General features: G+C 42.3%; 1 protein-coding gene across 1 annotated transcript in view; it reads left to right on the top strand.

Moving 5' to 3' along the window:
* Positions 1-13,435, top strand: part of Rasa2 (RAS p21 protein activator 2) — a 203,036-nt gene that overhangs the window by 35,236 nt on the left and 154,365 nt on the right. The window lies entirely within an intron of this gene.

Below are 13,435 nucleotides of genomic sequence, written 5' to 3' on the forward strand. Positions count from 1 at the left end.
AATTTTTTTTCATGTGTGAAAACTCCAGAAAAAGGATCCTAATATCTACTTTGGGTTTTAGCATTAACTTCATGCAAAGTGCACAAAATCAAAATAGCTAAATCCTCCAACATCCCAGATATCTTGTGAATATCTTGTGAAAGTTCTTAGCTGTGGTATTTCTACCAGTGAAAAAAGGAGTTTAATTTTAGCCTGATTCAAAACTTTCTAGTAAATGCTGATAGTTGGCTGCTGAACTGTCTTTAGTCACTGGAGAAAATAAGGGTCAGATACGCTAATGGCATCTTCAAAATGTGTGAAATGGTAAATGAGCTATGACAGTATTTATTCCCATGTGGCTTCTGCACTATTAAAATGTGTTTAAATAAATGGATAACATATGAAATACTTAACAATGTAACTGAAAATATGTGTGTAATGAGTAACCCTAAAGTAGGACATTCATACATTATCTAGAACTACTTTTCTGCAACATAAACCTTGTAAAATACATATATAAATCACTATAACTTTTAACTGTCCATATCCCCTATAGAGAATTATAAGCAATAGATCTGCAAATAATGAAGACTGGTATAAAAATCAGTAGAAAGCATTATGAATGTGATTTAAGAGCATGTGTATGCTTTTAGATGAAATGCTGTGCTGTTCTCTTGAAATATGGTGAGCTGTTCTTAGAACTGGTCTCAAGGCACAGAAAATGTGGGTCATGCCTTATCTGTGAGCAAAAGCCTTCCCAGAATTTACATATGCTATATAATACTTTGTGATGAAGAAGGGTCAGATTCTTCTGAAACTCTGCAGTCTTTTCACCATCTCAAGGCCATGGATGTGGAGGTCTAGACAGATTTAAGGATTCAAATAAACTTGGCAAATCCCATTCTGCTGAAAGAGTGTCGAGAGAGATTTAGCGTAAGGCACACAATTAGTAGTCAATTTCCAGGCACTTGAAAGTGACAGAAAACCTGATCCCTACAGTTATTACCATTCCTGGAGATTATTCAGCTTGCAAGTGCATACTAGTATACAATAAAAGGACAACAGAAACACACACACATTGATTTGAGTCGGCAGGAGAAAGTGATGACCTTCCTGGCCTAAAGCAGTCGCTTTGATTTTGGGAGGTAGGGAGGTAGAATATGGAATGGCAAGGTACTGTCCTTTACTTATATTACTCAGAAACTTATATGCAAAGCCCAGTGCTTTGTCTTCGTATTTGCAGACATCTAGTCCCTTTACTAAAGACGTAAGTTTTTTAATGTTCTTCTTTTAACTGACCCACACTATCAGCATTGAGCTCAAAAATCTGATTGCCCTACAGGATAGTCTGTCATGTGTACTAGGTTCCTGGAAAGCTGGAACTCATGATTCTTAAAACTGCCAGAATAGGAGGAAGAGAGAATACGTTCCTATTCTGGTCACCAGTATAAGCAAAATTCCGAACTCGGCTCCAGGCTGACGCAGCAGCCACTCGTGTTCATTGGATCTGATAGATGGACGCGCAAGGTCGTCCAAGTTGGGAGGTTATCACTATGAATGAAGAGGTAGCCTAGAGGACGCCAGATTCCTTCAACGTGTGTTGTGATGTCTCCGTGAAGAAAACTTGGTATGGTTTTGGGTGGGCAAGAAAACATTTACACATTCAGAAATGGACCTGATTCAAGTTGACCTTTTTATACTGTAGTACTTTGCTGTTAAGTAACCCCAATATTGTATCTGCTTTTATCTTTTGTTATCTACTTTCACTTCCATACAGTATTATATAGTAGAGGAAACTGGGAAAATGCAAGCAAATTCAACTTTATTTTATATATTGTATATATGTACACCTGCACCACCCTTTTGGGTTTTGTTAAGGAGATAGTCACAAAGGGCTTACGAAAATCACTTTTGAATGGGTAATTAGAATATTGATAAGCAATCTTGTGATCCTCCCATTTGTTTTCTTAGGCTTATGAACCAATCGATTACATATTTTAGTTGTTTTAACTATAAATATAAAATTACTACATGTAGTGATGTCTCCCAGCCCTCACATGTGGATATTTTCTAAGTGGACTTGTATGCTGATAATTCTAGACCAAAGTAAATATGGCAGAATATTTATACATGAAAAAGTAATTTTGCAAATATTTTCTATAATTGTATTATTCATTTAAAATGTTGATAGCTTGTGTTAGTTTCAGGGAGGGGTGTATATTTTGATAAAAAATACTTGACTTTGTAATTCTGTATATTCTATACAATTTATAGCAGAGCTGTTTTAAGACAACCTTGTCAAATTTTTTGTTAATTGTGAAAATTTTATTATGAGTGATGTTTAAGTATGCATTGAGTACATAATGACCAACTAGGATTAAAGTAAGTGTAAACAGTGAACATACTGTATGCTGTACTAGATATATTGTAACTTGCTGTTTTAGCATCTGTATTTTGGTTAGAAGATATTATTAAATGCAGATGTTAAGGGTCAAAAAGGTCTAATTTTATTTTTAGAGATAATGAATATAAACTTGGTTTTGCTTGATTAAAATAGCTTATTTCTACGTTAAGTCTCTTTTTAAATGTTTTAATATTTTGTGCAGCTATTCTATGTGAGTCACAGCTTTGTTGCACGTATTATTCAGTATATTTGTTTCCTTGTTTACATTTCACAGTACCTACTTACATGCGTAGGACTCAAATGGATTATGACATTAAGAAAGAAAGTGGAGTGAGAGAGATTGAAGTCTTCTGCTAGTCAAGTGCTTTTGGATAGGCATGATCCTATAACAATGCATGGGAGAGTGAGTGCTCTCTTAGAACTATTGTGTTCTACTCGCCCACAGGAAACAAATCCGTCTATTGAGTACATCTCCTGAATTAGACCTCATTATCGCCATTGTAGACTTTGAGAAGGTCTCACAGCCAGACAGAGCCAGGATTCCAACCTAGGTCTGCCTGACTCCAGGACGTGTGTGTTTGTTCCTCCTCAACATCTTAGAGAACAATGCTTAAACTCAATGAAAATCTGAGGGAAGTGGCGGGACAGAGTAATGCAGCTTTAAAACAATAATTTTTATAGTGACTGCTGGTAAGGGGCTTGAAGGAGGCTGTGTTAGGCTCAGCTTCACCTGACAGGGGCTTCTCATATCTGTGGATTTTGCTCTGTGAGGTCAATTTTAAAGAGTTTTTATCCTGTTTTTTTTTCTTTTTGTAAGAATGTGGAGTAAAGTTTTAATGCAATTATAAGCTAACAACTTTTCAAATGATGGAAAAAAAACTGTTCTATCATCACAAACTGTCCTGCCCTTAGGTAATCATCCTACAGGTGCATGCAGTTAGTCACAAAGGGTAGTGTGAAAGACAGTGTTGGTGACTCGGGCAGCGCACCTGATCACCAAGACAGAAAATAATTCCAATTTCCAGGCTTAGTGATGGCTGGACATGGCATCAATTTTGTGTTTCAAGGGCAAGCTAAACCAGAGTCACCAAAAATTGTTATCTGCCAAAACTAATTTCATTACCTCCCCAAACACCGGTGTTAATATTGAAAAATCGTGTAACAATTGAGAAAGTACCTGAATTTAAAGCATAAAAATAAATCATGCAAGGCAATACTGTTTGTACCTATTTTTAAAATGAATTCAGGTCTTTTTTCTTTCTTTTCCTTTAGTTCAGGTCTTTTCACTCCTATTGATGTCCTTTGTTTATCATGTATTTGTTGATTTGATTTTACTTTTTCTCTATCAGTGACCTTTACTTTTCCCCTCCCTAAATCCTGGTCACCTATGATTTCCCGTTATGGAGAGAGCAGCCCCAGCAGTTCCTTCCCATTTGTACCCCAGATTCTTCAAGCAAGATGGTCAGTGAGCAAGCAAGCATGTTGATGTGCAATTGTTAAGAATGTTCACTCCAAACTTAGCTAACTAAGGCCAGGGATTTGCTCAGTGGTGCTGTGTCTGCCTTGCAAGTACAAGGTCCTGAGTTCAATCCCCGGGGCGGGGGGATCTAACTCAGAAGAATTGATAACAGAAATGTGATTATATTTATCTCAGTGATGTGTTATGCACCAGTTTCATTTAGCATATTTTTCTGGAAAATCAAAAATATTTTCAAAGATTTTATGATTTCTGATTAAGGGATAGATATTCCTGTTACAAGAAAAACTACAAAATTTTTGTTTGTTTGTTTGAGACAGGGTCTCACTGTATAGCTGAGACTGACCTGGAACTCTGTAGCCCAGACTGGTCTTGAGCTCATAGCAATCCTCCTGCCTCAGCCTCCCCAGTGCTGGGATTACAGGTGTGCGCCAACGCCCGGCTTCTGGTCTTGAGCTCATAGCAATCCTCCTGCCTCAGCCTCCCCAGTGCTGGGATTACAGGTGTGCGCCACCACGCCTGGCTTTAAATTGTACAAATTTTAAAGATAAAACAGTGCTAGTTTATATACAATCTTAATTTATCCACAATATGCTTGAGTGTTCAGCATATCATCAAGGCTAGAGCCACAGAGATATGAGGCTGCCTTGAATTCAAGTGAAAGAAACTGATGAAACAACAGATAATGAAAACCCTGAGTTCCTAGGGGCCCAGAATCAGAGCAGAAAGAAGCAATACTGAGCTGGATTTTCGCCAGACTGCTCAGGGTCAGACAGAAGTGAGTAAAGGAGCCCCAGGTGGATATAAACTGAAAGGCTGAGTTTGGATGGGTGACACTTGAGGTGGCCAGAGGGACATATCAAAGCCTAACAGGCCTTGCCAGAGAGTTTGAACTTCTATCCTGATGGCACAAGGGTACTGTGGGAGCTGATAAGAGGCCGAGTGGTAGCGAATGAGGCCAGAGAGAGGTGCCAGAAGGGCCACGAAAGATGAGAGCCTTTAGAGCCAGGGATTTAGCTCAGTGGCACCATGCCTGCCTCTGCAAGGTCCTGAGTTTGATCCCAGGTGCTGGGGGGAGAAAAGACTTGGAGGCCAAGGCAGAGAGTAAAGGGGTGTGGTATGTGTGCGATCACTCTGAACTGCAGCATAGTGAAGAAATCACAGGGCAGAGCAAAGGTGGAGACAGATCGTACAGGTGGGAGGTGGCAGTGGCCTGGACGAGGGTAGAGGTAGTAGAAATAGGAAAGGTCACCTTCTGGATACATAATTTTAGATCTTTTAATGTGGAAAATTTTAAACATCCCGGGGTACCTATCATCCACTTCAACATTCAGCAATCCATGGCTGATATATATTTAGTATTGATGATTGAACCCAGAGTTAAGCTGTTCGGGCCTTTCGATCCTTCTACCTCAGCCTCCCAGAGTACTGGGATTACAGATGTGCGCCACTGTACTTGGCCTGATCTTGTTTTAGCTGTACCCTAGCCCACCTTCTCTCTCTACTGTATTATAATCTATTAATTACCCCTTATCTCTTTTTTTTTTTTCTCTTTGCAATTTAGTTTTTTTAAAAGGTTGTTCACAGTATAGATAATAGCAAGACAACTTTCCAGGTTGGGTTATATTCTTCCACTAGGAAGAACACGGTATCTGGCTAAGATATTGGATGCATTTTGAAAATACAGTTGAGACATTTTATGTCGCACATAGTGGCACACACCTGTGATCCCTGCACTCTGGGAGACTGAAGGCAAGAAGATCAAAAGTTAAAGTAAAAAAAAAAAAGAAAAAAAGAAAACGCACCACCTGCACAAAAGCTGGCAACTTAGCTACTTAGCAAGATCTTGTTTCAAAAAAGGGACTAGGAATTTAAAAAAAGGGGGGGGGCTTGATATTTGATAGTTTGGGAGTTGATTTAGGTACCAGGAGATGACAAAAGAGAGAGGAGTCCAGGTGACTCCCAAGTGGATCCCGAACATCGGGAAGGGTGTCATTACCACCAGACAACTAGATACCTGGGCTGGACATTTAGAAGAGGGGACTGACTTAGAAATGGATTGGAAAATAGGTTGCATCCATTCACAACATGTTTGAGTTAGGTACTGGGAATGCGAGAAAGGGCAAAATGAGCAGCCCCTGGAGTGAAGACTAAAAAGAGCTGAGGAATTACAACTCCCGTAAGTGCCATCAGGAAGAGTTCTGTGATGCCAGGAGGATATGTAATGGGGCAGTGTGACCTAGACTGGAAGCTCCAGCAAAGCCATCTGTGAAAAAGCTGCTTGTGAGCTGAGATCTGAAAGATAAATACAAGTTGAAAGAAGAAAGGGCTTCTAGGTAGATGGAATGGCATACACCAAGGTTGGCCTCTGGAGACCAGTGGTGACCAGAATGCGAGGGAAATGGATTTTAGATCTCACTGGAGGATAGCAGCCATAGTATGCAGGGCCTTCCAGGTCACGGGAAGGGCTTGGATCTAATATTAAGAGCAACAGAAAGCCACTGAGGCTGAGGTTGCTCAGAATCAACTTGGAGCCATCCTGGACTCCTCTCTTTTTCTCACCTTGAACCTAAATCACCAGCAAAAGCTGCCAAATATCAAATATCTTGTCCCTATCCCTTTATTTTTCTATTTTGAGACAGAGTCTCACTAAGTAACTAAGCTGGCCAGGCTGGGCTCAGTGGTACCGCCTTGCCTAGCATGCGTGAGGTCCTATGGGAAAGTGGGGAGAGGAAGAAAAAGGGAAGGAAGGAACCAAGGAAAAGAAATGAGGAAAGGGAAAGGAAGAAATGAAGGAAAGAAAGGGTTTCAAGTAGGCTGGGACAAGAAGAGGTATTTTAATCAGTTTTATGTTTAAAAAATCACTGTGATTGAAATGCTCTGGCAGACTACGGGAGTAGAGCAGTTAGAACAAACTGTCACAGTAATCCAGGCTGGAAACAACAGTGGGTTGGGTTATACGGTGACAGTGAAGATGGAGATCAAGCAGAGGGTTTGAAGGATATTTAGGATATAAAATCAGCAGCACCTGTTGGATTAGGGATGGGAAGTGGGGGCTAAGGAGAGACGGAAGGTCATCTTTTAGTTATAATTATTAAAACAACAGAAATGCAACATGTCCCCATCCATGAAGCACGTATGAGTAAGAAGCCCATATCTGACAGATGAGTCAAGGGCTTGTATGTGAGACTGAGGCAGAAAAGAAGGCAGAGAAGTAAGAAGAAAAGTGGGGGAGTGGCATCTAGGAATCCAGGGATGGAGAACCTCTCAGAAAGAATGATCCTTGCATCAAGTGAGGATGAAGCCAAGTAAGGAAAGTTGGGGAAACATCCTTTGCATTTAGCAACCGGAAGGTCACCGGCAGTAGTGCACTGGTAAATATTTAACACCTAGCTCTTAGGAGAGGAAGAAAACCCAACTTACAGGGTTTGCCTATTTCTGTCATGTCAGTACTCCTACCACAGACAATTTTAAGCCACCAACATCTGGCGATGAACTTGGAGGTGGGAAGAGATGAATCTAGCTAGCTCATGAGTGCTGACATGAGCCTGCCGGGGTGACTAACATGATGACCTCGACAAGGTGGATTTTAGGAGGTAGTGCAGGTGGAGTCAGCAAAGAACTGTTTCAGAAGCACGGCTACCATGTAAAGGACAGAAGAAAGAGAAGGGGCCTGTATGTGGAACCCAAGATCCAAGAACCACAACGCATGGAACAAAAGATGAGGAAGCAAGAGAACTGAGGACACTGATGAGGGGCTGATGGTGAAAAGCACTATGGAGGCTGGGTTTAATTTAAACACATGTAGAACCTAATGTCTGCCACACAAATAGAGAAGTTTGAATGAAGTGCCTCAAAAAGACTGATGAATCTGTGATCCAAGGCTGGTTGTAATGCATTGGTAGACCCTGACAACATATGCAGGGCCCTGGATTTGGTCCCCAGCACTAAGAGAAAGAGAATCTGTGATCTTCAAAGCTCTATGTAATTATTTTCCCATCAGTCCCCCCGCCACACACCCCTCACACTCCTGTTATGGTAGCAGTGATTGTCATCTTCTTTGGAACTGTGGACAATGAGGTATAGGGTTTGCCTGAGCTCAGAGAAACAAAACCCTTTGAGGCTTTTGGTTTCTAGGATGCTGTTTTTACCTGCACCAACTGATTCCACATTGACTGAGGCTTTTTTTTTTTTGAAGACCTAGCACCAGGACAGTGACAAATACGTCCTTTCCTCAAAAACAAATGTTTATTGGCTTGAGGCTGTAGGTCATTCTTTTCTCCATTTAACATATTCCACATGTCAATTGGCAGCACTGTTCTAAGCTGGATCCGACAAATAAAAACTCATTTACTCCACATATCAACCCTATGAGATATTATTGTCATTGCCATAATGCGCTGTTTCCCTTCCCTGTGTCATAAGACTTAATGGCTTAAAACAATAATTTGGATGATTTCACATGACCATGCCTGCTCATGGTTTGAATCACTAAGCATGGCCTCTAGCACAGTTACAGCCAGATGGCAATGGGGCCAGAGTCATCAAAAGACTTGACAGTCAAAGGAGTCTGAGCCTTTCCTAGACTCTAGGGGGCAGAAGGGTAATGCTTCTTAATCGGGTAGGGATGGAAGGAATTAATGGCAGCATCTTAGAGCAAAGTGACTGCAAGGGAGAAGCCCAATGGGACAGCCACGGCGTAGAGAATTTAAATAACTTGTCCCAGGCGGTACAGCTGGTGTGGAGAGAAACAGTTAATTCCAGGCAGCCAAGTTCCAGGACCTGCTGGGAGAGGCAAAAGAGACTGGCACCCAGGAACATAGCACAGCTCCTCAAAGCAAAGCAACAGCAGTTAAAATCACAGCATAGTCATAGTGGAACCAGAAAGTCCCATAGTTATCTACCAAGTGTTTGGAAGGAAGGAAAAATTCTCAAAAAATGTGAATGGAAAGAAATTTCAAGGACTGTTGATACAAGGCTCTTTCTATATTAGGAGTGAAAATATGATCTCGTGGCCCAAGGCACATGGAAGATTCTGCTTGTGCTTTTTCTCTATCTAGTCAGGAAGAAATGGAAATATAACTGTGTGTATGTGTATGTGTTGTTTTTCTTTATAAATAATTAAAATCTGAAACTTTTAGGCATTCAGAGGGGTCAGATATGGAGAAGCCTATGGCCTGGGCCAGAAAATTAGAATTGGAGGTATAGACCACCCTCAAAAGGATCTTCAGGTTCTTTCAGGGCCCCCTGCTGTCTAACATCATAGCCTCCATGTCTAGGTCCCCAGTTACTTCATACGCATCCTGGCCCCTCTACGGGAAGCGCAAGGAAATGACATGTCTACCTCGAGAGGGTTAGTCACTTCACAGGAGCAGCCGGCTGTTGCCAGACAAAGATGACTCATCTCCGGAGTGGCTGCTTTCTCTCCTGAACTCTGACAACCTGAGCCAGTGGATAGCTCAGAAGGAAAATAAAACATATTTAATTGAAAGCTTTTAGCCTGATTTATAACTTCTAAATACTTAGACACATGATATGCAGGCCTCCATCTGAACACATGCCCCCACCTTGCTACTGTTAGGGCCCGGTGGTCACCCCTCCTCCAAACACTGGGCTCTTTAGCACTTTATGCCTGTGTACAAGTGCCTGGCCGTACTGGAATGTCCACTCTGGCCCCTCCTCTGTGCACAGAAGCCTTTCTCAATACCTAATTCAAAAGCCTTCTCTTGCAGTGCTATGCAACAGTTCGACTAATCTCTGTTCACCTCGGCCCTCACCACTACGCTGGGAAAAGCTATTTTCCACGCTGCCTCTGCTGTCAGACAGAACCTCTGCCAGACCGAGCCCATAGCTGGCTTCTTCTGCATTGTGCTCCCAGAATCAGCGTGGAGCTGTCAGATGTGACTCATTGCTGATTGTGCTGATTTGTTATCTGACCTTCCTGGTTTACCGAAGACTGAAGTTTCTCCCTAGGTGCAGCTCTTTGAGGGCCAAAACTGACACAACTCTGTGAAAGGGATGATAAGAGGAAGAAAGTCTCTTGAGAGAGGGCTGGGAGTGGAACCAGGACCTACGGAAGGAAAACTAATGGGTCCACTTAGGTCTTACACAACTCATGGGACTGTCAGCTTTCCGGAGGAATGCACCCAGACATCCGTCCAGGCTGCGCGAGTCTGGACAGGGAAGACGGCGAGAACAACCACGAGCCCTACTCCAGTCCTTCAGTGTGTCTGCAAGGACACCCCCTCGTGTCTCTGAAGACCCTCCTAGGCAGCCCAGCTCCTCATGCAGCGTCCAGCTGCCCACACAAGGCATTCGCCCCCAGAATTTGAAGAGTTCACTTTAAGGAAGGCGATGGCCCATCCAAACCTTCCCTTGCATCCTACTCAGTGTGAGGGACAGCTATGGGTTTTCCTGCTGAGTCTTTACCTACCTTTATGGAGAAGACACCTAGATTTCCTGCAGAAGTCACCCTTCACCCTCAGAACATACTGGAAATCGGAATCGGGTGAGTGGGCAGCACATGACCTGGTTTCTAGCACAGCGTGTGTCTTTGTCTCAACACAAGAACAGGGAGACTGAGTCGGGACTGTTCTGATCACCAGAGACAGAAACCCAACTATTTACCATGTGGGAAGGAAATACACTCACGTGTTGTGTGATGCTTTCTCAGCCATGTACTGCAAATGCCTCAGAAGTTCCATAAAATAGTGCAGCCAGGTGTGGTAGCACACACCTGTAATCCCAGCACTTTGTGAGGCCGAGGCAGGAGGATTACAAGTTCTAGCCCAGCCTGGGCAATTGAGAAAGACCCTTTCTCAAAGTAGAAATCCACACATCCAGACATACATCATACATACATACATACAGTGCTGGGGATATTGCTCACTCCCCAGTACTTAAACAAAATTATAATGGAGCTGAAAATTTTCTATCAGCAGTAACACTATAGCCATCACAATGCACGAGTGACATGTTTGTGATGATGCCACTGTAAATAAACATAGGGCACACATTGCTTCTCAGCCTTTTGGCTAAGATTCAGTGTAAAAATATGGCACTTCCAGCCATGTGATAGTACAGCAATGAATCATGTACAGTAAGTAATACTTGATAATGACCATAGATGACTGCTATGTGTTTATGTATTTATTATACTATGCTTATCATTATTTTAGCATGTACACCTACTTCTATATAAAAAATGTCCTGTAAAACAGTATGCCGTCGGGCTGCCACAGCCTCATGCATCTCATGCATGCTGCATCTGTTCCTTTCACCAAGAGGCCAGGTCAGCGATCAGCCTAGACTAGTGATGGCGAACCATGCTGAGTGGAATGAAGTTCTTGAGACAAGGGAAAACATCCTTTCAAAACAAGTCTTCAGAGAGATACTTCTAACAGTAATCTCTAACAACTGTCTGCCTTCAAACGCAGAACCTCCAGCCTCAAAGCTGACATGCATAATCTTTACTTCTATAGGTTGTGTACCTCCTTTTGGGACATAGTGATTGACAAATCAATCAAAATGACACCAAATGCTACATTCAACTAAGCACTGAGTTCAACTAAAAACTGAGCCAGGCCTCCTGCCAGACACTTTGATCTTCATTCAGTAGAACCTAAAAAGAACATATTACATTTACAATCTGATAGATGCAGAAACTAACGGCCCAAGTCTGAGGACTTTACTGCTCTGAATGGTAAGAATGTGCTTAGGAAATAAGAACCCCAACCCTACCTTACTTTCTGGAAGTTCCTCAACCTCAGACATCAATTTACTGGTACCCAGCCCCAACCCCACCACCCAAAGTTTCTCTTCAGCCCTCACTCTGTGCAGTGCCAGGTACAGCAAGCCTTTGCTGTCCACTGCCTTTACCTAACTGCACAACAGCTCTTACAGACAAAAGCAAGCACATTAGAATAGGTGACCAAGCACTGTGGACATATATGAAGATCGACCCTACTTTCCAGGAACTTCTATGATTAAGAGAAGTGACCAGTGTGTATTTAGTAAAAGTGGAAAGCAGGATACTGTATTAGTGTGTACTTGTGTATTCTGGTGTAGTTAAACAGCTAACAAGGCTGGGGATATAGCTCAGTGGTACAATGCTAGTCCAGGGTGGGCAAGGCCCTGAGTTTGATTCTTAGCACTACACACACACACACACACACACACACACACACACACAGCTAATATGTGTACATGGAAAAACATTTTTTAATACAGTGCCAAAGAGTTTACAGAGAGAAATATGTCTCCCTTCCACTCTGCCCCCAGGTTTCTCCCTGAAGATGTGCACTGTTACATGACCTTGGGTATCCTCCCAACATTGTCCCATGCAAATCTGATTGTGTGCGTGCGTCTGTGTGTGTGTGTAAATAAATTTCTGGTTTTTTTCTTTCTTCTGACATAAATGAAAGTACCCTACACATACCTCTCAGTACTATGTTTTCTTTATTTAACAATAGAAAGTGTAAATCCTTCCAAGACAGACTTATGGATCTGTCTTGTTCTTTCAATAGCTTCATAGTGTTCTTTTGTGTGAATGTTTAACCAATCTCCTAACAATAGGCATTTATTTCCAATCTTTTGATTTTGTGTATGCATTTTAGACAGATTTTTATAACAAAGAGGGAAACAGAGAAACAAATTTCTGCTTAGTTCTCTTTTAAACAGAAAATCCTACTAACAGAGACCCTATTCTGTCCTGAGGGATCCTGCTAGTTTGTGTGTGTATATATATATATTATATATTTTCAAATTCTGGGCTCTCAAGTAAAAATTTTCAGAATTCTGCTCTATATTAAGTGCAAACTAAACAGAAATTAGTGCCTTCAGGATCTTTTGTTACTTAAACCAAAGGGCACGATGGAGGAAGAGTATAGGACAGACTCTAAGGGAAGATGGGCAGAGGTTGGAACCAACAAGCAGAAATCCTTCTCCCTCCATGTCATCTCTGTGCCCACCCCATCCCCCTCCCGGCTTTGTTTGGTCCGTGTGTGTGGATGAGCCTTCTCTGCCTCTCCCCGCCTGTGGGTGAGAGAAGCCAGCCCCACAGGACATCACAGGCAAAGGACTTGGCCGGGTCCACACCCTCCCCACCTCCACAAAGCCTTGATTTCCGCTTGGTCAGGAGTCTCCCGCCGTCCAATGAGCTCTGGCTAAAGGGACAGAGCCCCTGGAGAGAATCAGACTGCAAACACATTGCTTGGAGCAGCTCTCAAGTGCCACCACGTGGTCCCACAGGGACAAGAGTTTTGTGGACAGGAGCAGTCTTGTCAGTAACTACACTGGCGGGACCCTCAAGTCCTATCACAATGACTAGCTTGGTGGGCCAGCCTTCTAGTCTTGGATTGGTCTCCCCTGACAGATGTGCAGAGACAGTTAATAAAAAGTTCTACCTGCTTCAGAAGTGGACTCAGGTCTTGTCCGGCAAAAGCATTTTACATTTATTTATGGGTTAGATATGGCCACAGGGGGTGTCTAATTTGTGTATTTGTAAAGGGTGCCTAAGCCCCTGCCCCCACAACAAAAAAGTGAACTTATTTTTAAGTGTTTTCGTTTAACTTTTT

This window comes from Fukomys damarensis, unplaced genomic scaffold (genome assembly GCF_012274545.1).
Source record: "Fukomys damarensis isolate Sample0158 unplaced genomic scaffold, DMR_v1.0_HiC HiC_scaffold_37, whole genome shotgun sequence".
Lineage (NCBI taxonomy): Eukaryota > Metazoa > Chordata > Mammalia > Rodentia > Bathyergidae > Fukomys > Fukomys damarensis.